This window comes from Microtus ochrogaster, chromosome 10, assembly GCF_000317375.1.
Source record: "Microtus ochrogaster isolate Prairie Vole_2 chromosome 10, MicOch1.0, whole genome shotgun sequence".
Lineage (NCBI taxonomy): Eukaryota > Metazoa > Chordata > Mammalia > Rodentia > Cricetidae > Microtus > Microtus ochrogaster.
Window position 1 is genome coordinate 12,018,998 of NC_022016.1, and position 27,042 is coordinate 12,046,039.

Here is a 27,042-nt window from a genome sequence, read left to right on the forward strand (position 1 = left end):
AAAACTAAAATCTGGTAGAGATGTAATTGAATAAGAGGGGGCATGTTCCAGCCTCAGTAGGCAGTAGAACTTGGCAGATTCATTCATGTGGTTCCAGCTTTAAAGCCAAGGATAGAAGGAAGGAGTTATGGAATCTTCTGCTTCAACTAAGGAAAGCCACAAAGACCAGGTTTATACAGAAATATCCCTGCATGGAGGCCTAATGAGACCATTGCTTGAAAGTGTAAAATTGATTCCTGGATTGTCTTGGAGACCCCAGGACACTAGAGATACTAGAGTCATGGGATACTTGCTAAAATAGCTTCTAGCAGGGATTAGAACCAGCTCAAGAGAAAGAAGTGTCTTGCAAGCAAGACCACTGTACAGAGGTGGAGATCTGAAAAGCACTTTGACATCAGACATGGAAATGCAGAATTTTGAGTGTGTCCATCTACTTTTTGGTATTGCTTTGGTACATGGTAATTCTATCATTTTTGGGTCCCTCAGCATTCAGGAAGCCGAGAGACCTCCAATAGCTGACACAGACTACTTTTAAAGGAGACGGCCACAGAAGCAAGGGGGTTGTTCTTTGACTTATTCAAAAGGGCTGTTACCAATAATTGGCTGGAGAGCTGTTGCCAGATCAGATGAGGTAAGAGCTCATTTTGACCCCATTTCCCAGGGGACTAAATCAAAACATACATATATGGGTAATTGTTCAGGAACTGAGTACGTGCATGTGTAGCTGTTAGGTCCTTGGTTCCCAGGGGAGGAGGGGAAGCACTGTGGCATGGAGGCTGAGAGGATTCAGAGTTGTCAGAAATGGCTTCAGAATTGTCTTAAAGTCTTACAGGACAACTGGTACCTAGGGTCTTTTATCACCCAGCTAACATGCTTGAAGAGGAGTTTGACAAGCACCCAACTTGCTTTCAATGAGAACATATTTCTCTGACCCTAGCAGTAATCCTGGGCCTTGGGGTAGCTGCCAGTGTTGGAACAGGTAGCGCTGCCCTAATACAGGCCCCTCTGTACTTTAATGAATTAAGAATAGCCATGGATGAAGATTTGAGGACTCTGGAACAATCTATTTCCAAAATCGAAGAGTCATTGACTTCCTTCTCAGAAGTGGTCTTACAGAATAGAAGGGGATTAGATTTGTTATTCTTAAAAGACAGAGGATCATGCACTTCTCCCAGAGAAAAATGTTGTTTCTATGTGGACCATTCAGAAGTAATTAAAGACTCCATGAGTAAGCTTAGAGAAAGGATAGACAAAAGACAAAGAGACAGAGAAGTACATCAGGGATGGTTTGAGAGCTGGTGTAGTAGATCCCTTTGGATAACTACTCTGATATTTTCCCTTATGGGACCATTCCTAATTTTGCTTTTGCTACTGATTATAGGTCTATGTATATTAAATAAACTAATTATCTTCATTAGAGAAAGAATAAGTGCTCTTCAGATTTTGATGTTATGCCACTAATATAGCACTTTACAAGGTCAAGAAGATACTGAAATCTAGTTCTATGATTAGAACTAGGTACTAGAAGAAGTGGGGAGATGGAGGACCAGGAAGAATAGGGCCAAAAATCTAGCAGGAAGAATAGAGCCAAAAATCTAGATTAGCCTGTTCAGTGACTCTGTTCCAGGAACTAGCTGACCATAAAGTTAGATTATAATCTTGAGAACAATCTTAAGAAACAGGGAGTTACCCCCTTGTGATTATCACTGGTATTTTCAGAATTTTCCAATGATGCCCTCCCTACCCCCTTTGGGTTATGGTTTCTTCCCTTAAATACCCCTTCTCCCAGCTACTGGGGTCAAACTCCTCTACCCCTGCGTGGGAAATGAGTTTTCAGCCCCAGTGTGCCGGTTCCTGTCAATAAACCTCGTGTGATTTGCAGCAAGGATGGTCTCTCATGAGTTCTTGGGGGGTTGTGTTATCCTGAGACTTGAATGTGAGTCTCTCCACCCCGGGGGCTTATTTTAGTTCTTTAGAGAAAGTCTCTTACAGACTAGTAACAATCACCTGTTAAGTCTGGTACCTAACAAGACAAATCACTCTTTATATCCAATTTTGATGACCAATAAGACTGGGATAACATCATTGGACTGTTGAGGACCAACTCTACAAAAATACCTCTGCCAGGGTAGAGATGTGGGGATTTAGAAAAATATTAGTAAAGAATATAAAGACACAAAAGAAAATAATAAAATGGAGAAACATATAGCATAGTTTCATGAGGGAATTTCACTGAGTACTGAAATTCACCCACATTTAATTTCCAGCTGCTAAAAATACCCCTGACCCCAAAAGGTAGGAGTAAGACAAAAACACTACATTAACATGGTACAAGGAAATGAATGTACCAATTGAAGGTCATGAGCTACATCCATAGTTAAACATTCTGTTGCTAGAATAAAGCAAATCATGCTCACACCCTAGACCAAAACTGTAGGCAAACCACTCCCTGGGTAGAATCCAAAGTCATCTCTGTAAGAGAACTAGAACTTTCTTTATCCTTAGACTTTTGTTTAAGGTAGGAACAGATCTACTTCTCTATTCCTAAAGTACAAGGTCTGACAATTATCCACACCTGTTGACAATAACCTTGAGAGAACAGAAATCTCTAGTCTAAATCTAGGTGGGACCTTTGTTTGAGGTAGAAACATAATAACCCTGTAGGAGATAGAGGTAAGTTCCAGCTCTCTGACCTTTGGTCCAGGTGGAAATAGGCTCACATTTTCAGGCCTCCACAATGAACAGTGTGAACAAAGATACTCAGTGAAAATGGCCTTTTTGAAGCATGCAATTGCCTTTTTCATTCTGGGCATGCAGATTAAAAGCCTGTCTATCAAAAGAAGTTGATTCAATGGTTGAATCATTTTCCTTCCTTGAGAAATAATTTTCAAGTCTTGTGTTTCAATGTGACTTTTATGTCACATAATAATCACAATTTGTCCTATGGAGCATAAAGAATGTTTTTTTAGTCATGTGTATTAAAGCATACTTTACAGTGATCAAAATTCATATTTCATGGTGCATTTTTCTAGGAGTTCTGATGAGCAGATTTAATCACACAGCTGTTACTATATTCAAGATGGTCTCACTGTACCTTTAAAAGCTTCCCATGAATCTTTTAATGTCTTATGTACTATTTTCTTTAGCCCAAAAAGTTATACAACTGTAATCAAAACTTATGTGTAAGGGTTAAAGTTTGACTTCACACACAGTGTATCTGAGATTTGTTCATGTTTCATGTCAGCCAGGAAATATGGATTGGGATGTTTTACTTTTGAGATTTACTTACTTTCTAAAGCAAAATTAAATAAATGGAATTCCATCCTCTGGCCACCTGAACCCTTGTCAGTATTAGGTGAAGTTAGAATATAAGTGCATCTGTGCTGCTGGTCTGCATTCCAGAGATCATAAACAGGGACTCTTACAAGCCCCAAACATTTATTCATGAATTCACAGTGTTTATTTTTCTAAGCAATTGGACACTATAATTAGTTACTATCCATTAGGCAAGGCTTGAGTATGCTTTTGAATTCTATTTTATTACTATAATAGTGGTAGCCACATTAATGACTTAATTATATAATATATTAGCTTTTTTTAGTGACTGACATTTCATTAAAAATTAATTTATAATATGCTAGCCTGGTCTTTCATGTAGGCACCCTATCCCTTTAAGAGATAAGTCCTGCCCACTCCCAACCTCCCCCTTCCACCAAGGCAAGGGGATTTCCCCTCTACCCACTCCCTTTCTCTGAAGATACAGCTTCTGCCTCTCTCCCTTCCCTTCCTCCCCTCCCCCCTTTTCTCTTTCCCTTCCCCCTACATAACCCACTAAATAAACTCTATACAGCAGCTCCCTACCTGTCTGTCACCCCTAGAGGCCTCAGGCCACCTGACAAGAGATGCACTGAGGCTTCTGGTGACCTGCCTATAAATGATAACATTAACTATCTGTCTAACCTCCTCCCTGGTATGTCTTTTACAGATCCTAAAACCTCTGTCTTACTTACAGATTCCTAACCCTACCTGCCTTTGCACTAACAAATGGCCTATGTACCCCTTAAACAACAACCTAAAGTGGAAGCTTTTTAATTTCTATCAGCAAAAAGGTAATGGAAAAGTTTCTACCCAGTCATGTTCCACACTGCCTGTGTCCCACCAGCATCTCAAGCCCATCAACTTTTCCTTTCACTGGGCAGCCTGCTCCTTACACACCTGTAAATGCTCCTTTTCTCACTCTTATTTCTTTTCTTACTCCTATTCTGTCTTTGCTACCTTTACAGCTGCAGGTCCTGCAGTAACCAGCAAAACTGGCCAGACCCGAGGATGCTATTCTATTCCCAGCCCTCATTCCCCACTGTGGCTGGAGGCATGACATCATGGCAGCTGGCCCCTAGTGGCTGGCAGCCCTAAGCAATTTTCTTGTCTACTTCATGTATAAAGAATATGTGAATGGTTTGACCACACAGATGTAATTCTGTTTTAAATGTATATTCTAAGCAGCCTCTATGTCTCTCTTATTATTTGTATCTGATTAAAATTACCACAGCAGCTCTGAAAATGTGGTTTCTCCATACAACCTGTGACCACCACCATTTTGACTAAGGTCAAATCAGATGACCTCACCACCATCTTAACTAAGGGTAGGGTCAGGTGACCAAATATTGCCATCTTGACTAAGTGCAGGATAGGTAAACAATTCACCACCATTACTGATATATTCCTTGCCTAGTATCATGGTTACTTAAGTTTTTGTCTCTAAATTCCTCTTACTAACTCTTTTACATGTTTGTTTTGTGCAGTGGCATGGTTTTGGTAGGACCCACCAAAGCATTCACTTTACCCAACTCCTGTTTTATATATGTATGTGTGTACATATATGCATGTGACTTTTGAGTTAACTTTATATATAAACATAAATTAGCTTCAACTCTGTGTTTATATATGTAAAACAAAAAAATGGGTGTAAATGTACATATACTTACTGTTAAGTATTATGATTGTTTATATCTCATTCCAGACTAAGAAAACAATATATCTTATATTTTAAATTGGCATGTACTTTTAAATATCTTACAAAAATACCATATATGTAATCCAACTGTATTTTAAAATATATTAAGCTATTCTCCATTACTGTCAGTCCTACCATTAGTCTTATATTGCAAACAGATTTTTCTTCACCTTTCACAATAATATCACTGTTAAGAGCCAGTACAGTCAAGCTTGGACTCAGCTCTCCAGGCTGATTCTATACAATAGTAACAACTTACCTATACCTGATAAGTAGTCATTAAATGCTCAGAGATCTGGGGAATATGGCATTGAAATGTTTAATTATTATGAGGCTTTTCATAACAGAGAGTCAAGTTGGCTTCTAGCAGCAGAACTCTATTTCCTGCAAAGAAGACAGAAGATAGGTGGTCACAGAAAAATGTTCATTGGCACTTTGCTTCATCAAGTGAAAGTGCTAATCACTGTGCAGAACTGCCTTTCATCTAAAGCCCTGAAGATCTCCAGATGTGGGCAAAGAATCAACTGGAATCAATAGCCTAACTGTTCAGGTCAAGGTAGGCTTGTCTTCCTACAGACTCCTTAATGCGCAGGATCTTCATGATCCTGGCAGGCCCTGCTTCTAGCAACAGAAAATGAAAGACCCCAGCTTAGCTGCTGTAATGCCATTTTGCAAGGCTTTCACACAAACAAGTATAAGTTCAAGGTAAAGTCAGTACTCCTAGGCTGCCAAACAGGATATCTATGGTCAGACATCAGACCTAGGAGGGGAATGAAAAGTTCTGGGAAAAACTACATATGCCCTAGATAGAGCCAAGTCAGCTATTATCATATCTTCATGTCCCCGAGGAGCTTGTCCCCAAGTGAACCCATCACCTCATCCAAACTGACCAATGGAATCCCTGTAACCATGCATGCTTCTGCTGCCCATTTCCATATAAAAGATCCCCTGCCCAGCCTAAGGGAGCACAAGTCTTTCAATGAGACTCTGATGCCCACAGGTACCTGTGTACTCTAAAAAAAAAAAAAAAAAACCCTCTTGCAGTTTGCAGCCAGTGGTCTTGGATTTTTCCTTGGGTTCAGGGGTCTCCTCCTGAGGGAAGGTCCTCTCTGAGGGTCTTTCATTTGGGGTCTCATCCGGGATTTGATACCCGAACCCAGGGACCACCAGGGACCACCGAACCACCCCCGGGAGGTAAGCTGGCCAGCGCCCTGTCTGTGTCTGTGTCTGTCTGAGTCTTTTGTCATTCTGTCATTTCATGAGATTCGATCAGATCTATCAGTATCTGGTGGGACAGGGAAGGAGCTGACGAGCTCGAACTTCCCCCCCCTGCAGCCCTGGAAGATGTTCCAAAGGTGTCTGGAGCCCGATTTTTTTTCGGGGCTCAGCCCATATCAGAAGGATACGTGGTTCTGGTTGGAGAAGAGGGATCCAGACCCTTGGAGTCTCCATCTGAGCTTTCGGTTTTGCACAGAAGCCTCGCTGCGCGTCTCTTTGGTCTGTGTCTAATTGTTGTGTTTTTATGTTTGATTTTAACCTTTCTCTCTTTTGAGATAATAGATGACTTTCTGTTTATCTGAATGGCCCACATTCAATGTGGGATAGCCGCAGGACGGCACTTTTAACCTTGATACCATTTCCCAGGTGAAGGAGCTGATGGACCTCAACTCCCTCTTACTCCCACGGCCCCTAAGGCACTCCCTCCTCCAGGAGGTACACCGCTTACTCCTCTTCCTACCCTTTCCCCTACTCCCCCCTCCTCCTCCTTATACCCTACTATCCTTAAGAAAGAACCCACTTCACCCCCACCTGTTCTTCCCCCAGACCCTGAATATCTCCTCATAGACCTCTTATCAGAGGAGCCTCCTCCATATGCAGGACCAGCAAGCCCGGAGGGACCTGAAGTGGTGGCGGCCGAGGCACCCCAACAAAAATCCCTGGCCCCCTCACCTATGGCTGGCCAACTGAGGGGCAGGAGCGAGCCGCCACCTGATTCCACCTCCCACGCCCTTCCCCTCTGAGAGGGTCCAAATGGCCAGCCACAGTACTGGCCATTCTCAGCTTCTGCGATGACTGCCAGCAGCTCTTGCAGGCTCTGTTGACCTTGGAGGAAAAACAAAGAGTCTTTTTAGAGACACGGAAGAATGTCCCAGGCTACAATGGATACCTGACCCAGCTGCCGAACGAGATTGATGCGGCTTTTCTCTTGACCCGCCCTAATAGGGACTTTACCAAGGATGCAGGTAGGGGACACCTACATCTTTACCACCAGTTGCTCATAGCAGGTCTCCAAGGGGCAGCACGCCGCCCCACTAATTTGGCTCAGGTAAAGCAAGTGATACAAGGGAATGAGGAGACTCCCTCAGCATTTTTAGAGAGGCTTAATAAAGCATATAGAATGTATACTCCTTATGACCCTGATGATCCTGGCCAGGCCGCTAGCGTGTCAATGTCTTTCATTTGGCAATCTAGCCCAGATATCAAAAGCAAGCTGCAGAGACTAGAGGGTCTGCAAGGATATACATTACAGGATTTACTGAAGGAAGTAGAGAGATTATGGCAGAGGATAAAAGAGGCTCAAATAGAGAGAGACAGGAAAAAGAATAAAAAATTGACCAGGCTGCTGGCCACCATAGTGCAGGGACAGGATAGAAAGGGAGGCAGGCCGGGAGAGCGGAAGGGGGCCAAGGTGGACAAGGACCAATGTGCTTACTGCAAGGAATGAGGACGTTGGGTCAAGAATTGCCCCAAAAAGCCCAAAGGCCCCCGGAAGCCTAAGCACCAGGCTTCCCTATTAGCTCTGGATGAAGATTAAAATAATCAGGGCCAGGAGCCCCCTCTGAGCCCAGGATAACTCTTAAAGTTGGGGGGGGGGGCAACCAATCACCTTCCTAATGGACACCGGAGCCCAGCATTCAGTCTTAACCCAGGCACCTAGACCTCTCAGTGACCGATCAGTCTGGGTCCAAGGGGCAACCAGAGGCAAGAGATACAGATGGACAACAGATCGGAAGGTTCAATTGGCAACTGATAAGGTGACACATTCCTTCTTGCATGTTCCAGATTGTCCCTATCCTTTATTGGGTAGGGACCTTCTCACTAAATTAAAAGCCCAAATTCACTTTTAGGACAAGGGGGCTTGGATAACGGGCCCTAAGTGTGGCCCCCTCCAAATTTTAACACTCCATCTGGAAGATGAGTATAGACTTTATGAGCTTCAGGAGCCACAAATACTTGACTTGGCCTCCTGACTTAATGACTTTCCATTGGCATGGGCAGAAACTGGTGGATAAGGTTAGCCCTGCAACAACCCCCACTCATCATCCAACTAAAGGCCACAGCTACCCCTGTCTCAATTAAGCAGTACCCCATGTCTGATGAGGCATATCAGGGTATAAGACCCCACATAAAAAGGCTGCTGGATCAGGGCATTCTCACTCCCTGCTGATCGCCATGGAACACCCCTCTCCTGCCGATGAAGAAACAAAGGACTGGGGACTATCGGCCAATGCAGGATCTGAGAGAGGTTAACAAAAGGGTAAAGGACATACACCCCACAGTCCCTAACCCTTACAATCTATTGAGTACTCTGCCACCATCCCACATTTGGTACACTGTATTGGAATTAAAGGATGTTTTCTTCTGCTTGCGGTTGCATCCTGAGAGCCAGTCCCTTTTTGCCTTTGAATGGAAGGACCCAGATCTTGGACTTTCAGGTCAATTGACCTGGACATGGCTCCCCCAGGGGTTCAAGAATAGCCTGACCCTCTTTGATGAGGCCTTACACCGGGACTTGGCAGACTTTCAGGTTCAGTACCCCGCCCTGATACTGCTCCAATGTGTTGATGACCTCCTTCTGGCGGTCGCCTCGGAGAAAGAATGTCAGGAGGGCACCAAAGCCCTCCTACAGACATTGGGACAATTAGGATATCAGGCATCAGCCAAAAAAGCTCAGATATGTCAGAAACAAGTCATTTACCTAGGTTATCAATTGAGAGATGGACAGAGATGGCTGACCGAAGCACGTAAACAGACTATCATTAACATCCCTGCCCCCCCAGATCCCCTGCCAGCTGTGGGAGTTTCTGGGAACAGTGGGGTTCTGCCGCCTCTGGGTCCCAGGGTTTGCGGAGATGGCTGCTCCCCTATATCCTTTGACCAAGCACGGGCTGATGTTCACCTGGGAAAAGGAGCACCAGGAGGCCTTCAACAATAGCAAAAAGGCTTTGCTAACCTCACCCACATTGGGCCTTCCAGACATTACCAAGTCCTTCGAACTGTTTATAGATGAAAAGCGGGGCTATGCCAAGGGGGTCCTGATCGAGAGACTGGGCCCCTGGAGGCATCCTATGGCCTATCTGTCCAAGAAACTTGACCCAGTCACATATGAATGGCAGCCATGTCTACGGATGGTAGCAGCTATTGCAGTCCTTACCAAGGATGCAGATCCTTGCGGAAATGCACGGGACCAAACTGGACCTGACAGATCACTCTCTTCAGGAAGCTGACTACACCTGGTACACCGATGGTAGCAGCTTCCTGAAAAATGGGGAACGGAGAGCGGGGGCAGCAGTAACCACGGAAAACGAGGTAATCTGATCTGAAGCCCTACCAGCGGACACCTCAGCCCAAAGAGCAGAACTCATTGCATTGACCCAGGCACTCCAGATGGCAGAAGGTAAGAAACTTAATGTCTATACAGACAGTCAATATGCCTTTGCCACTGCCCATATACATGGGGAAATTTACCAAAGGCGAGGGCTGCTGACCTCAAAGAAAAAAAAAAATAAAAATAAGACTAAAATCTTGACACTACACAAAGCCCTATTTCTGCCCCAAAAACTGAGTATTTGCACTGTCCTGGCCACCAAAAGGGCCACAGCCTGGAGGCAAAAGGAAATTGATTGGCGGATGCTGCCACCAAGGAGGCTGCCCTAAAAACAATCAGCACCTCCCAAGCCTTCCCTCTGACCAATTCAGGAAATACAAAGCCCAAAACCATCCCGATGTCCATTGCTCTATAGTCAAGAGGACACCGACCTCCTAAAGAAAATGGGGGCCACCTATGACCCCAAAGAGCAACATTGGGTCTTCAAGGGAAAGACTGTTATGCCAATGAGACATACCTATGAGCTGATAAAATACCTGCATAAGTTGACCCATTTAGGACCAAAGAAGTTAAAAACCTTACTGAAACGACAGGAAACTGGCCCCTACCTCCTAAACAGAGATGGGGCCCTATAAAAGGTAACTGATAAATGTAAAGCCTATGCTCAAGTAAATGCAGGCAAGACTAAGCTTGGGCCAGGGGTCCAGGTCCGGGGACATCATCCTGGTGTACACTGGGAGATTGACTTTACAGAAATTAAGCCCGGTCTCTGTGGATATAAGTACCTCTTGGTGTTCGTAGACACATTTTCAGGATGGACAGAAGCCTTCCCTACCAAACATGAAACTGCAAAAATGGCGACCAAGAAACTCCTAAAAGAAATCTTTCCCAGGTATGGGATGCCCCAGGTCCTGGGTAATGATAATGGGCCCACCTTCGTCTCCCAGGTAAGTCAGTTGGTGGCCAAGCTTTTGGGGATTGAATGGAAATTACATTGTGCATATAGACCCCAACGTTCAGGACAGGTAGAACGCATGAATAGGACAATTAAGGAGACTTTATCTAAAATTAAAGCTTGCAACTGGCTCTAGAGACTGGGTACTCCTCTTGCCCCTAGCCTTATATAGGGCCTGCAACACTCCAGGCCCCCATGGACTGACTCCTTTTGAAATACTGTATGGGGCCCCACCCCCATTCATAAACTTTTTTGACTCAAATATTGCTGATTTTGCTAACAGCCCTTCTCTGGATGCTCATTTACAGGCATTGCAGATTGTGCAAAGAGAGGTCTGGAAACCACTCGCTGTAGCCTACCGAGACCAACTGAACCAGCCTGTGGTACCGCATCCTTTCCAGATAGGAGACACTGTATGGGTCCGCAGACACCAGACTAAGAACTTGGAACCTCTGTGGAAAGGCCCTTATACCATCCTCCTAACCACCCCAACAGCACTCAAAGTTGACAGGATCACAGCATGGATCCACGCCTCCCATGTCAAGGCTGCCCATGCCACCGAGGAGGCAGAACCAGTAGTGACCCCAAAATGGAAGGTCCAACGCACCCAAAATCCTTTAAAGATAAGACTTACTCATGGGGCCCCCTGATCATTACATGGGTTTTACTGAGGCCAGGGATGGCAGCCCAAGGGGAAAGCCCACATCAGGTGCATTCCTTAAGCTGGCAAATCCAGTCCCAGAGAGGGGAAATTGTTTGGGAAACTCAGGGACAGGTTGGCACAGAGACAAAAGATGTTTGAGTCACAACAGGGATGGTTCTAAGGATGGTTTAATAAGTCCCCATGGTTTACTACCCTGTTGTCTTCCTTGATGGGTCCTTTAATTATCCTCCTCTTGATACTCCTATTTGGGCCTTGCATTCTAAACCGTTTGGTCCAATTTATGAAAGACAGGCTATCCGTCATCCAGGCCCTAGTCTTAACCCATGAATACCAAAGGCTAAGACAACAGAAAACTGAGATTCCATAATTATCTTGAGTAAAAGATTTAACTCAATGCTAAAAGAAAATGGGGGAATGAAAGACCCCAGCTTAGCTGCTGTAATGCCATTTTGCAAGGCTTTCACACAAACAAGTATAAGTTCAAGGTAAAGTCAGTACTCCTAGGCTGCCAAACAAGATATCTATGGTCAGACATCAGACCTAGGAGGGGAATGAAAAGTTCTGGGAAAAACTACATATGCCCTAGATAGAGCCAAGTCAGCTATTATCATATCTTCATGTCCCCGAGGAGCTTGTCCCCAAGTGAACCTATCACCTCATCCAAACTGACCAATGGAATCCCTGTAACCATGCATGCTTCTGCTGCCCATTTCCATATAAAAGATCCCCTGCCCAGCCTGAGGGAGAACAAGTCTTCCAAAGAGACTCTGACTCCCGCAGGTACCTGTGTACTCTCAATAAAAAATAAAAAAAATAAAAAACCCTCTTGCAGTTTGCAGCCAGTGGTCTCAGATTTTTCCTTGGGTTCAGGGGTCTCCTCCTGAGGGAAGATCCTCTCTGAGGGTCTTTCAAAAACAAATACAGTCCTCATGCTCTTGCCCAAGATGACCATGGAGGATGCTGAGGAGAGGCTGTAGGTAGCCAATAGAGTAAGTTCTCTGTCATTTTTTAAATCAATAACTCAAGCAAAATTTTACTCTTCTCAAAGATCTCTGATACAGATTGACAGCTGAGAGGTTTTGTCAGTTTAAAAGGACAGGCTCACCAAACAAATTTCAGTAAGATGTACATATGCAAGTTATTAAGGTATATGTCTGCAAGTTATAAAGGTGTGAAGACAAGTACAAGCTATCAAATTTTTCTCTCAGGCTGCCTTGCATAGTTTTAAAATATACAAATACAAGTTATTAAAATGTGTACCTGCAAGTTATAAAGGTGTGAGGACAAATACAAGTTATCAAATTTCTCACACTGCCTTTCGTAGTCTTAAAAATACTTTTCAATATGAAAAACATCTGTCATAGTCATTCTGACATAAATATGCTGGTATTTATACAATGTAAAACTTACCTTTTCACAAACTCAAAAATTCTTATGAGTTCCAGGGAGCTGAATTAAAGAATCCACCATAAATAGGTCAGATACACCCCCTCTCAATTCCCTGGTCTTGAAAAAAATTTTCTTCCTAAACTTAACTTTGTCCTCTGTACTGCTAACACCTTGCCAGGTACAAAAGACACCAAAAACTTCTATACCACAATTTATGGATAAGTGTAAAGCGACAAGCAACCCCACGATGTTACCAGTGCCCAGCTAACTTGGGCCCCTTCAAGAAAGATTTCAGTGCCTACAAATAAGCAGGAAGCAGTCCTGAGAACTCGCCATCCAAATTCCTTCAACCTAGTATGCCTAACTCCCCACCTTTTTATTATAAGAAAAACATGAGAATGTAATCTGTTGGCCTGGTCTGTCATTTGGGTACCTTGTTCCTTTAAGAGACAAGCCCCATGCACTCCCAAACTCCCCTTTCCACGAAAGCAAACCGGTGTCCCCCCTCCCTTCTTCTGAAGAGGCAGCTTCTTCCTCTCTCTCTTCTTCCCCCCCCCCTTTTTTGCCTCTCTGCCTTCTCCCCTTCCCTTGTCCCTCCATAACCCACTAAATAAACTCTATGCCCTTGCTCTCTCTACTTGGTATATCTATCTGTCTGTTTCCCACCGACGCCTCAGGCCACCCACTAGGGAACCTACCAAGACCTCGGGTGAACCATCACCAGCCCTCATGGGACCGGTCCCCCACCATATCTTTATAAATGATAACATAATTACCATTCAGGCAGCATCTTCAAAAAGGCAGATCTCTTAACAAGGTAAGTTGAGGAATGGGACTCCCTAGTCCACATACTTCTATCCTTCATGTATAATCTTCATGAACCTTAGTCTGCTCATACACCATCTTCCTTATTTAACAAATAACACGGTTTATAGTATTACTAAAGAAAATGTCTTTAAAAGGAGTTTATAACTATTAATGAAAAGCCATGGAGTAAAAAGAGATAACTAAAATATGTACAATTTTAAGACGCTGAGTCCATGTATAACTCCTATTCGTACCGAACATTTGAGCATAACTAGTGGTTATACATGCTCATGTATTCTTTAGGAAACCATGTATCACCTTGGCTAAGTAAAGCCAAATCCAGTGTGATCCAGTAACATTCTTCCTACATTATCCTACATTTGGCAGATGGTATATGTCTTTTTGTCTTGGGGACTAAAAACTGAAATACAACCTTGAAAAACTCTTGTTGAAGAATGTGCTTACAAAAGAAAATATGCATACCTTCACTCTTGTGTGACTGTCTTTCCTAACTAAGGTTGTTCTAGGGCTCTGTGTAGAAAAACTTCACCTTTTGTAAAGAGATAGAATGGTAAATCTTTTGACCCTTGGTCACTATGGCCTTTCACAGTTGGTTTCTGTGGTATTAATCATTTAACATACTTGAAAAGGACCCCAATGCTTATCCTATTTCATGTTTAATACAGTTATCAAAAGAATTAATGAAAGATACCTCTGGAAGACTCCACACTCTTTCCAACAAGACAGCAGCAAAACAGCAGGTGCTTCATGTGAACACACATTTGTCTTCCTCCTGTGGACTCATCCTGAAGGACATCCAGCATCTAGCTTGCAACTAATGGGCTGATTATGTTGTCACTCTTGAGCTCTTTGCCAGATTGCAGAGAAGAGTTTACTTGGAAACCTTAGTTTCCAAACTTCCTCCAGCTATGCAGTTTAATTATATGTTGCAAAATGGCAACAGAGCTCATAATTAGCCTAGAGATTAATTACTGCTGAGTCTATCCAAATACAGGTGCCTAGACAAACAGAAAAGTATTCTCAACACCTGGCAAAAGATGGACAAAAGAGATATAGTTTATGACTCTTTCCATGCACATAAATATATATATATATATGCAAAATGTTGTGGACCTTCATTGCCGAGATGTCACTAAGTAATTGGAAAAGAATCAAACCACAGATGATCAAAATAGTCATATTGTGTTTGCTACAATATATGTACTATAATCTGCATTTGTTAAAACAAATATTCCTTCCAGACAAATGCCTATAGTTAGAATTCATTTTCTCTTTCTCCATTTAATCAAGGAAATATTAATCAACTAACTTCTGCTTTACAAGTGAACTTTAGATGGGAGCTACTGTTTAATTATAAAACTATCTATATTTCTGTTGCTGTGACAAACATCAAGATAATCAACTTTAAAAGAAGGAAAGAGATAAGAAGTATGTGCAGTCTTACTATCCCATTCTAGGCCACACTTGCAGTGACTTAGTTTCATTCTACTAGGTCCTACCTGTACCTCTTACAGGTACTGTCTGCCATCTGGGAACTAAGACTTTTCACATGTGAGCACAGGAAGAGGAAAAGGCTAGACTACCTGGATGAAAAAAGAAAAGAATTAATACTATTTCCATATGTGTACTATTTCATAAAAATACCTAGCTACAAAACATTTGAGGTATTTTAAACGCAGGCATATATAGCATCCAACACTGATGTGGGAGTGTCATATATCAATCTGTTGATTTTATTGGTTAAGGAATAAAGAAACTGCCTAGGCCCCTTGATAGGCCAACCCTTAGGTGGGTGGAGTAAACAGAACAGAAGGCTGGGAGAAAGAAGCTGAGTCAGTGAGTCGCCATGATTCTCCCACTCCAGGCAGATGCAGGTTAAGATCATTCCTGGTAAGCCAGTTCGTGAGCTACATGGATATTAGAAATGGGCTAGTACAGGTGTGAGAGTTAGCTGAGAAAAGACTAGATGTAATGGGCCAAGCGGTGTTTAAAAGAATACAGTTTCTGTGTAATTATTTCTGGTATAAAGCTAGCTGTGCAGGCGGCCGGGTGCTGGGGACTCAGCTCCACCACTCCTATTTCAACACAACACACCTAAGTTATATTTTCAAGTGATTCTAAAGTACAGCCATACTTAATAATGATTTGGATTGGTTGGAAGTAACAAAGGATTGAACATATCATATAGTTGAAAGAACAGGCTAAAAGTGAAGCTAGAGGGTAGAGAATATCAATACAGGTAACAGTGGGGTTGAAAAGATGCAATTCAGAATTCAAGAGCCTTGTGTCATAACAATTCTAGTTAATGCCATACTGAAGAATGCATCTGGTTGTTCAGAGGATATTTGTTAGTTTGATTGTTTATTTGCTTCTGTGCTCACACATTTAGAGAACTAATGATTTCTTCCCGTGTTTTTAATAACTCTGTTACGTGCTACATCAAGTAAATTATATTCATAAAAAGTTTAAAGAAAAACCTGTGGAAAGGAAGGAGAAATAAAATTCGGAGAAAGTATGAATAGATGAAATAATGGATGCAAATGTGTGGCAGTTCTCCACCACCCCAGCCTACAACAGCATGTCAGAGAGGCTGCAGAAAAGTCATTTGCTTGCACAAGACTGGAGCAGAGATGACATGGCAGCCAGGAGAGGAATGTTGTCAGAGCAACTTCTGAACGAGCACAGCAGAATGCTCCAGTGCTGAGAGGCCACCACTGTGCATCCAGCCGCACCACCATCTGCCATTGCTGCCTTCTCCTCTAGAGCTGAACTAGGCCCAGAGCAGTCACTGACTTACCATTAGAGAAATAGACAGACAGCGTTCAATAACACAGTTCTATAAGGAGCATTTCAGGGTTGCAAGGAACCTGCCCTACAGGCACACAAGTACTTGCCATGGAACTGGTGCATCATGGAGGATGGCTGTCTGGGTCAGTCCCCAGCCCACATGGAGTGACTGCTCACATCCCATTGTGTAACTGTAATGTGAAACCTAAAAACACAAGTCCAACATTCAGTTCTGTTTCTTCTCTCAAGTCTGCTTGTTGGCAAATTATTTCATACTCTTTGTTCATTTGGAAATACAGATATTACAGAATTAAAAAGTTTTTGTCTTTGGCAAGGGACCAGTGCATAATCCACACTGCTCCCCCCAAAAAGCCTGAAGACTTCCTGTAGAGTTATAGACTTTAGACTCATGCCAAATAAGGATTCATGGTTTTAGTGCTGAAAAGAATTTCAGGACTAATCAGTATAGTGAAGTCAAGTTGAAAATTTTATTAGAGATATTTTATATACACACTTAAGCATAAGAGTTAAGAGACAGAAATGTGTTTAGAAGACAATAATACAAACTAGGGACAGGAACCTTCCCAAGACAAAGAAGGGGTAAGTTGAACTCAAGTGTAAGTATAAACTTCTCTGAGAGAAAGTAAGCAATTGATTGTTTTGTATTACACACACACACAACACCCACACACATACACTTTCACTGACTCTCAAGTTACAGTTATAAACAAATACTTAAGAAAAGAAGCTGTTTCTGCATAGACTAACTGCCTGATTAGAATTGCAGTACTATGGAATCATTGGAATGTTGTAGGGCCAAGGGTTAATTATCTTTTCTTAAATTAAATTCTAGTTTTCCAGAACAGTCATCCTGCACTTGCTTCTGTGTCAGATCTAACACTTTGTGACAATAGATAGAAGCCCCTTTGAAATCTACTAACTTAGCAGACTACTAGCTTCTGCCAACCCCAAAACTAATAACATCATCAGATGTGTAATGGGAGTAGGCTACTTTTTAAGTTTGAAATTTGAAATAATTAAGTATTATGCCAAGTGTAGGAAAATAGATTGCCTCCTCACTCTTGGTAAACTGAAATATGAATAAGAAATACTTTTGAAAATTTTATTCACACATTAAATATTTCTTGAACATGCCAAAGTTCCCCCATGTTCATGTTTCAAAGAATTAACAGTATTTATTGTCTTATGGTATTTCTTCTCATTTTGTTATCCTTATTTTCTGACTTATCTGTGTTCCACACAGTTCATATTAGTAACCTCAAACTAAATCATAACAATTTTAACATATATGAACTAAGAGATAATTTATTAGAAAGTTGTATGTAGTATCACACAATCCTTCAATTAAGCCCACAGGAATTAAATTAAAGAACCAGACATGCTTCTTAAACTCTTTTTCTGAGGGTCTTAATCATAGGGTCTGGGAGAAGAGACTTGTTTCAATGTTTGGCTTTACATAAGTGGGCAAGAAAAAAAAGAAATGACTTGTTTTAAAGCAAAACAATTTGAGAGCAGATATATGAGAAGGAAGGTTCTTAGATCCCAAGCTACAGCATGAATCAAGCTTGCTTCTTTCTTGTATTTGTCTCTTATCCTCAAGGATAGCCATAGAACATATTTCTTTTGGAGATTACTATATCAATTTGTGTATATGCTGACTGTAAGCAGAGACCATTCTTTCATTTTCCAGCTGCCCAGACCTGAATAATTATACAGAAACTATATTAATTAAAACATTGTTCAGACAGCCTCAGGCATATTTCTAGCTAGCTCTTACATTTTAAATTAATTCATTTCTAATTTTTCACTTTTTGTTTAATTTTTTTTGTTCTGTTTTTGAGACAGGGTTTCTCTGTAACTTTGGAGCCTATTCTGGAACTAGCTCTTGTAGACCAGGTTGGCCTGAACTCAAAGAGATCTACCTGTTCTGTCTCCTGAGTGCTGGGATTAAAGGCAAGCATCACCATCGCATGGCCATTTCTTTCTTTTTTTTTTTTTTTTTGTATTTTACCACAGGGTTCTAGGACCTTCTTTCCTATTCCATCACTTGATGTGGGAGTGATTTCTTTCTAATCTGTTGCTTTCATTGGTTAATTAATAAAGAAACTGCCTAGGCCCATTTGATAGGCCAACCCTTAGGTGGGTAGAGTAAACAGAACAGAATGCTGGGAGAAGAAGCCGAGTCAGTGAGTCGCCATGATTCTCCCACCCGACACAGCCGCAGGTTAAGATCTTCCCTGGTAAGCCACCTCGTGGGCTACACAGATTATTAGAAATGGGTTAGATCAATATGTAAGATCTAGACAATAAGAGGCTGGAACTAATGGGCCAGGCAATGTTTAAAAGAATACAATTTCCTTGTAATTATTTCCGAGCATAAGCTAGCCATGCGGCTGGGAGCGGAGGTGGCAGGAATGCACCTGCAGCTCCTTCAACAATCACTGCTTGGATTTCCAACCTTGCTACAATTGCACCCTTCCATAGGCCAAGGCAACTTCTTTATTAGCCAATGATAATAAAACATGGTCACAGCATACAGAGGGGAATCTCACATAAACATTACATTTCATAAAGATAAGAATTTAAAAGAATAAAGAAGAGGATGAGAAATAAAGGAAAAACTTTCAAAGTTCACATTAAAGTCTAGTATAAAAGAAAAAATCTAATAAAACCTGTTTTAAAGAATAAGCTTTATTTTTATGAAGATATGCTTTATAATAGATATTACAGGCTTTACCATATATGAATTTTATTCTACTATTTTGGTTGTATGAGGTGAAATACATGAGGCTACAAACTAATTAATTTTTAAAGAATGAAATTTGGTCACCCTACTATTGACTGTGGCTATTCATATTGGAACTCCTAATGTGTATTTGGCCTTCAAAGACAATAAGAATATAATGATTCCAAGCAAATGAATGTGATTTCTGAAAGCAAAGATAAATAATGACGCTTTATTTCAAAGAGTTCATTTATTGGCTATGTGGAAGAACAATTAAGCTCACAGCTACTTAAAAGTTTTATAAAATATTTACACTTAAGGTATAGATAATGATTCTACCAGAGTGGCCTCTTCTGTCTAAGCCAAAGGCCACTGCCAGTACACGACTTCCTGCAATGAACACTCTGTTCTCTATGCCCACATGTTGGTCAGTTCTGACTACATCCTCATGCCTCTGATCCTCCTTGAAATACTTGAAAATATCCTTTGAGCCTTGGGTTTTGTGAATATTAGTCTTGCAAAGGAAACATCAAGCCCTAACTGTGTTCAAACTTTCTTCTAAGAAAATAGCATAATCTAGCATATACAGTTCTCCAGCCACTTTTCTGGGTTTAAGTACTTGGCTGTTCTCATTCTGACACTGAATAACTCGGGTAGGAGGGGTTAAGATGAAAATTGTCAAAGTCATCTAGCATACAGAGTGGAACTATGAATTAAAGTTCGTACTTTTCTAGAAATAAAACAAAGTTGTGATTGAATTATCTAAATTTTAGTGCAGTTAGCTAACATACACAGATTAAGATGTACAGTGAGCTCTAAATTGACATTCTTAAAAATGACCTGCTATTATAACTCCATTCAGTAATCTTTTATTAGAGGTACAAAAGACTACCAATAGAGGGACACTATAGTCCTCTTGCAAGGCTGATGGTACAACATTTGTAATTAGCTGGATATCTCCTATTTATTCATGTTACACTTTTTTGGGAAGTTTTTTTATAATACTTTTGTGGCAAAAAGTACTCACATAAGTGGTTTTTGAAGGGGAACTTTACTACCTTAACTCTAAAAGCTTCTATGTGAATGGCTGTTATATCCATTTTTTCCTAATTCCAGAATCTGAATATGCAATTCATTCAACTGTCTCTGGCAAAATTTACTGGCGACTAATGGGCAGCATGTGAATATTATGGGCCTCTTGGATTTAGTCTTGTCAAGTTTAAGATTTGTTTATATATTAGAGTTTCATAATTAGAGTCTTAAATTCTAATGGTTTGCCTTCAGCTCTCATTAAGTTACAAAATCAGGTTTGGTATCTCTGGGGCCCAAGATTCTACATTTCTGACAAGTTCTTGGGAGGTGCTTTTACTATTGCAAAGACTAGTCTGAGTAACCTGACAGATTTCTTCCCTATTAGCTGATTATTCCCAGTATGAATTCTCTAATACTGTCTTCTGCTTCTACCTCTGGGTTATAAACCTTCACTATATGACCAATATTTTCCTGTGGAATTGGGGGTTTTCTGTTTTTATGACCTCTGAAACATGACACTTCTATGTTTTCTTTAGGACAAGATAATCTAGAAAGCTGTCCAAGGTAACAATTCAGGATAAATGAAAGAATGAGAATCAACCTTAGAAACAGTAAGCCCAGAAAAAAAAATAGGTTGCAAGTTTTTGGCTTGTGTTTATTTTTCTCTAGCAGGTAAAAGTAGAACTCAGTGGAAATGGAAAATAGACAGGAAGAAAGCTTTTCCTAAGGGAGCTTGTGTCTCTAAAGTACTGAAGTAATTGCTGAACCTAACAAATTCCTGTTCTTTATTGTAGCTCAGTTTTAATAAAAGAAGATTCAATACTGGTTTATATTCCCAGGCAGTCTTTAATTTCATCAAGTCACAAGATCTAATATGAAGACTAACCACATATTCACCAAAACTGTTTTTTCCCTCCAAGTTCATTTGCAAAGGCAGCCACTGGGGCTTCAATCATCACCAACAATCTTTCATTTCTAATACACTATGATTGATAATGACTCTCCCAGGTACCCCTTTGAGAGAGGCAGATTCTCCATCACCTCAGACCCAGGAAGAGATAAAGAAGGTATCTTTTAGTTGAGAACAGGAAGATTTTTTTGGGTCCACATGCTGTAAATCTGTAAAGCCTTTGTTGTAGTAGCATCATTCAGAAGTAAAATTCTCCCTCCTGCCTACCGTTTGTATGCCCCTGCTTTGGAAATGACAAGCACCCTTGGCATTTCAGAAACTAATTATTGGGAGTAATGAAACACTGACTCTCTTTGAGGACTCAAAACTCTTTCAGTAACCTCAGCATAGTAGGCAACAGTACTCCAAGTCTTAAGCACTAAGTTACTATCTAATTTAGGGTTCTATTAATGTGTCAAAACACCATGACCAAAGATAACTTCTGCAGGGGAGGGTAAAGGTTTTCTTAGTTGTGTCATAGTCCATCACTGCAGCAAGTAAAAGCAGGAAGTGAAGCAGAGGTCATGGAAGATGTCTGACACTGCCTAAGGGCTTGCTAGTCATCATGTTTGCTTATAAAACCTAGGGATACCTGTCAAGGAATGGCACTGACCACAGTGAGTTGTGTCCTCCAACATCAATAATTAAATAAAACAATCCTCACAGATTTGCCTGCAGACCAATTTTAAAGTGTCATTTTCTCAGCTAAGATTCCAGCTTCTCACATGAATCTAGTTTGTATGAAATTGACATATAAATACCAAGCACTGTCAATAATGATACTTTAAAGCTTATTTACTAAGACTTCTCTCTAAAACATTCTAGATAACATGTGAATCTAAAAGTTCAGTCTAATTTCTGGGTAAAACATAGCAGTGTTTCTGTTGCAGGGGTAGAAATCTACAATCAAAGTACATTTGAAATGTTACCAAAGTGACTTGGTGCAATAAAAAATACCCAAAATGATTTAATTCTAGCATTCTTGGGCTTGTAAGAACTGCACTGGCAAGACTCTTATTTAAAATGGTTACCTGAAGAACTAAGACCTTAAACTTTCTAAACCAGGAACACGGCAAGATTCTAAGGCAATGCCTCAGATCTTCATTCACAAATCATTGAATCAAAAATGCTGAACATCAGGGGAAGAATGATTCCACCAGATGGGAAATGCTAACAATGCCAATAAATAAGTAAATACACAGATGAACAAATAAAGCAAACAATTAAATAAAATCTACATATTCCAAAGACAAGATAATAGGTGTTTTCATAAAATACCAAAAGACAGAGTGTTTATTGATAAAATTGAAAAATTGAGATTTTGATAAAAACAAAATACTTGTTCTCAATGTAGAGTCACATTCATACAACACTATGGATATTACGTTATACAGTAAAACCCACACTAGCACCCATGGTACTTTCGTCATAAGATTTGTTCTTATTATATAATCACACCAGAATTAGATCACAGTGTAGGATAACACTCACACTGGAATCACACTTCAATATCACCTAAACTTGTATTTCATTGTACACTCACACTAGGATCACAATGGACTATCACCCCCATACCAATATCACACTACACAATCATACCTACATTGAGATCACACTAATGTAATATTATCAAGAATTCCTGGAAAGAAGCTGAATCTACAAAGTGTCTGCAAAGAGGACTGACTTGTTAGAATTACAATGGTGTGGAGAATTTGGAATGTGGCAGGTCCAGGCACAGATTGCATTATCCTTGGCTAGTTTTAACATGCTGAAAAGCCATTTTTTTACCCACCTCTGTGTCAAAACTAACATCCTGTGACTAAAAGATAAAAACTTCATGGAATCTATTAACTTTGAAAACCCCTAGCTTTCACATACCCAAAAACTACAACTGTCACTATGCAGCATCCGAATCCTGTAGGAAAACTTCCCCCATTTTGCTATAAGCACCTTTCTGTTGCACTCATCAATGTATTTTAAACTTGTTTTGGTTTATGTTCTTTTGTTCTGAAAAACTATAAAACTTAATGAAACTGCTTCTATATTAGAATATGGAATTTGGGTTGCCTAGTTAGTTTTATGATAACTTGAAACAAGTTGGGGTCATTTAGAAAAAATGTAAATGAAATGAGATTTTTGCCTTGGTCGTGTTGAAGCATGCATAGGCAGCTTATGTATGGCAGTTCTGCTGAACTTGTCTGTATTGGGTTTTATGGTCTAAGTTGATGAGGATGACTGACAAGGTCTCTTCCTTAAGAGGGCACCAGATCTCATTACAGATGGCTGTGACTCAACATATGGTTTCTGAGAATTGAATTCAGGACCTTTGGAAAAGCAGGCAGTACTCTTAATGGGAAAACCTAAATTGAGAAAATGCCTCTACCAGATTGGCCTGTGGCCAGGCCTGTAGCCAGGCCTGTAGTGCACTGTCTGTGATTATGGTTTGCCTGGAGAGAGCTCACCTCACTGAAAGCATTGCTACCCCTAGGTTCATGGTCCTGGGTGCTATAAGAAAGCAGGTTGAGCAAACTATACAGAGCAAAATAGTAAGCAGCACTCCCCAGTGGCCTCTGCATCAGTTTTTGCTTCCAGGTTCCTGCCTTGAATTCTTTCTGACTTCCCTGAATGATGGACTACAAATACTGTAATATAAAACAAACTCATCCCTCCTCAAAGTCATCTTGCTCACAATGTTTTACTATAGCAGCAGAAACCCTAAATTAGGAAGGGATATCTTAAATATGTCTTTCTGTACCACTTAAATTTGACTAAAGAATAATCTCTTGGGGCTGGAGAGATGGCTCAGAGGTTAGGAGCATTTCCTGCTCTTCCAAAGGTCCTGAGTTCAATTCCCAGCAACCACATGGCTCACAATCATCTGTAAAGGGGTTTGGTGCCCTCTTCTAGCCTACAGGCATACACACAGACAGAATATTGAATACAGAATAAATAAATATTTAAAAAAAAGAAGAATCTCTTATTCACTTAAAGGTAAAACCTGTTGTGTGCTATGTTTGGTTTCTTTGGTTTTGTTTTTTGTTCGTGTGTGTGTGTGTGTGTGTGTGTGTGTGTGTGTGTGTGTGTGTGATGACACCAGTCAAACACACACACTGGGGAGTACTCTGTAGAGTTACTTCCTCACTAGAATCATACTGTACAACGAAACGTTAAAATGACATTGTACAGTCAAACCCACACTACAATATGCATAGTTATACCCACAACACTGTACAGGTATATCCACACCAAGATTACACTACAGTCATACCCACACAAGAATCATACCATATGATTATAGATTTAAGCAATGAAGACACAGCTGTTTTAGTCTTTCTAAACAGTGTTCAGTTAAAATATAATTTAGTCTTCCACAGTAGTGACAGTCATGTTTCAAGATCTGAGTGCTATAAGTCTTAATCTAGAAAGCAGGCCCACATGTTGAAACACTGCATAGGGCTCTTGATTCATCAGATCCCTCTTCCTAGTGGATATCTTCATGCAGAGATATCTAAACTCTGATGGTCTTTCCTTTTCATCACCTCCAAATGATTGACTATATATGTTCCACCAAACCTCTGCTCACAGATTTCTATTGTGATGAAGATTTAATTATTTCCTCCCATTAACATCAAAAGGAATTATTTGATTTTTTTCTGTAGCTCACTTTTTGGTGACAGATTTTTAATGATTGAATCATTGCTATATAAACCAAGCTGGACTCCCTTATGAAAATTCATTTTCTGTTTCTCACTATAAAATAAATTTTATATGAAAAAATTTTATATTGTATTTTATGATATTTGGTTATATTTGTGAGCAAGCTAAACTTTTTTCTGTATTAATATCTTAGTAAAATTGGTTATACATCAAATATATCCATTGTGAATCCCTTTTCTTTTGTAATAATTCTTGATTAGTCAATGTAGACCAATTTTATCAATTAAAAAAACTCTATTATGTCCTGTTAAGATTCTGTATATAATATAGATTTCATTTGATACAATTTTTATCTAAGTATTCATAATAGAAAATTCTTGCTCAGTATATTTTCATATCAAGTACATAAGTTACTATTACAGAATAACAAATCCAAGTTAGGAGTTTGGAATTATCTTCTATAACCAGTCAGGGCTCCCTACAGTGGTCCTGGAACATCAACCCAGCCATATAACCTTCAACCGACAAATTTCCATACCTACAAGATATGCTTGGGTAATGGCGGTGGCATCGAACTTGTGGGTGTGGCTAACCAATGACTGGTCCAACTTGATGTCCATGTCCTGAGTGATAGTCCATGCCTAAGACTGCATGGATGTCCAAGAACCAGAGACAGCTCAGTTGAGAGATTCAGTTAAAGCCAAATACAACAGTTTTTAAAAAGTTAATGGAAAGATCCCTAATGATATTCTGCTATTCTCATAGGTCAATGCCTAGCCAAGTTTTCATAAAAGAGGCAGCGTCCAAAACCTGATAAAAGTAAAGGCAGAAACCCACAGCCAAATTCTAAGCAAAGCCAGGGGAACCCTGAAGAAGAGGGGGAGAAAGGTTTCTAGGAGTCAAAAAGGATCAAGGACTCCATAAAAATATGCCACACAGAATCAGCCAAGCAGGGTTCCTAGGGGCTCACAGAGACTTGAAGTGACAATCATGGACCCTGTATGGGTCTGAGCTAGGTCTTTTATATATACGTTATGGTTGAGTAGCTTTGTGTTCTTGTGTGACCCCTAACATTGATAGTGTGTGTGTTTGTGGTGGTATCTATGACTCTTTTGCCTGAGCTTAGAATTCTTTTTCTCCTTCCGGGTCACCTCATCCAGCCTTGATATGAGGGTTCGTGATTAGTCTTACTGCAATTTGTTATGTCATGCTTAATTGACATTCCTGGATGGTCTGCTCTTTTTCTTTATTTATTTCTATTTTTAGGGATGTGGAGCAGGAGTGGATCTAGGGCAGAAGGAAGTTCCAGGGTAGGAGTTACTTAAGAAAAATTATAGTAATACATACAAAGAATAAAAGTAAAAAATAATATGAAAAAGTTTGTAATTATGGTGATTGTACATTTTCCTTTAATAATAAACCAATATACATAAATGCATAGGCTATTGTATAAAATGATATAGTACAACATACCTCATAGTCAGACCAATGGTAATGCATAAAATCCAAAGTCATGTTAGGCTATAGTTAGCTCTCTGCCTCAAAATGATAACATCAATTTTTAAATGTCTGCTCTTTTGTGTGCTATAAATATTCATTTAAAAACATACAGTATACTAAGCAGCACTTTGCCTGCATTCCATTAAGCAAATTCACTGATGTGTAAAGGCTGTGTAAAACAGTGGAGCAGAAGACCATACTATGACATGGATAAACACTCCAGAGTCACCAAAGCATGACAAAAGCAGTCATAAGAACATGGATTTCAGAATGCACTGCAGCAACCATATGTGGTGGGTTACGGAAAAAAGTGGGTTGTTTGCAAATGGGAAAAACAGATCTTGTGACATTCCAAAAATTCATTTTAATGTTTGGAGATTATCCCTATAAATAGAGAGTTATTATGTTCTTTACCTTTAAGACCTTTTTAAACTATTAGGAAGCCATTTAATGGACATGTGTAACTGAACCTTTTATAGGGTGGTTTCCTTTTTATCACACAAATGTCTAATGGTGTAGTTTGTCTGCTATATTCATAAAATTTAAATAGCTTTTGCTACAGGTCAAAGTGAATTCTTTTGTCCTAAAAACAGTTCATCTGTGACATGCATAATAACTTTGAAGTCTCAAGTGGCAATTTGTGATTACTGCTCCTGTCAGGACAACAAATAAGGAATCAGATATGAACATGACAGTAATTGGAAGGAAGAGTGGATAGAAGCAGTTTCCAAACCATAACCAATGTCAAATTTTCTTTTATGTCTCTGTCTTGTGAAGGACTGTGTGGACAGCTCAGATTCCTATATCCACTTGGATTATCATACCTTATGACGACATCCTCAACTGCTACAGAGTCCAGAGTTGCCATGAAAAGAAACCCCAAGTCACCACCCAACAGTTGAAGGACTCTTG

General features: G+C 40.4%; 1 pseudogene; it reads left to right on the top strand.

Moving 5' to 3' along the window:
* LOC101982385 overlaps window positions 1–11,228 on the top strand; it is a 47,098-nt pseudogene extending 35,870 nt beyond the window's left edge.
* Window positions 11,229–27,042: the final 15,814 nt, after the last annotated feature.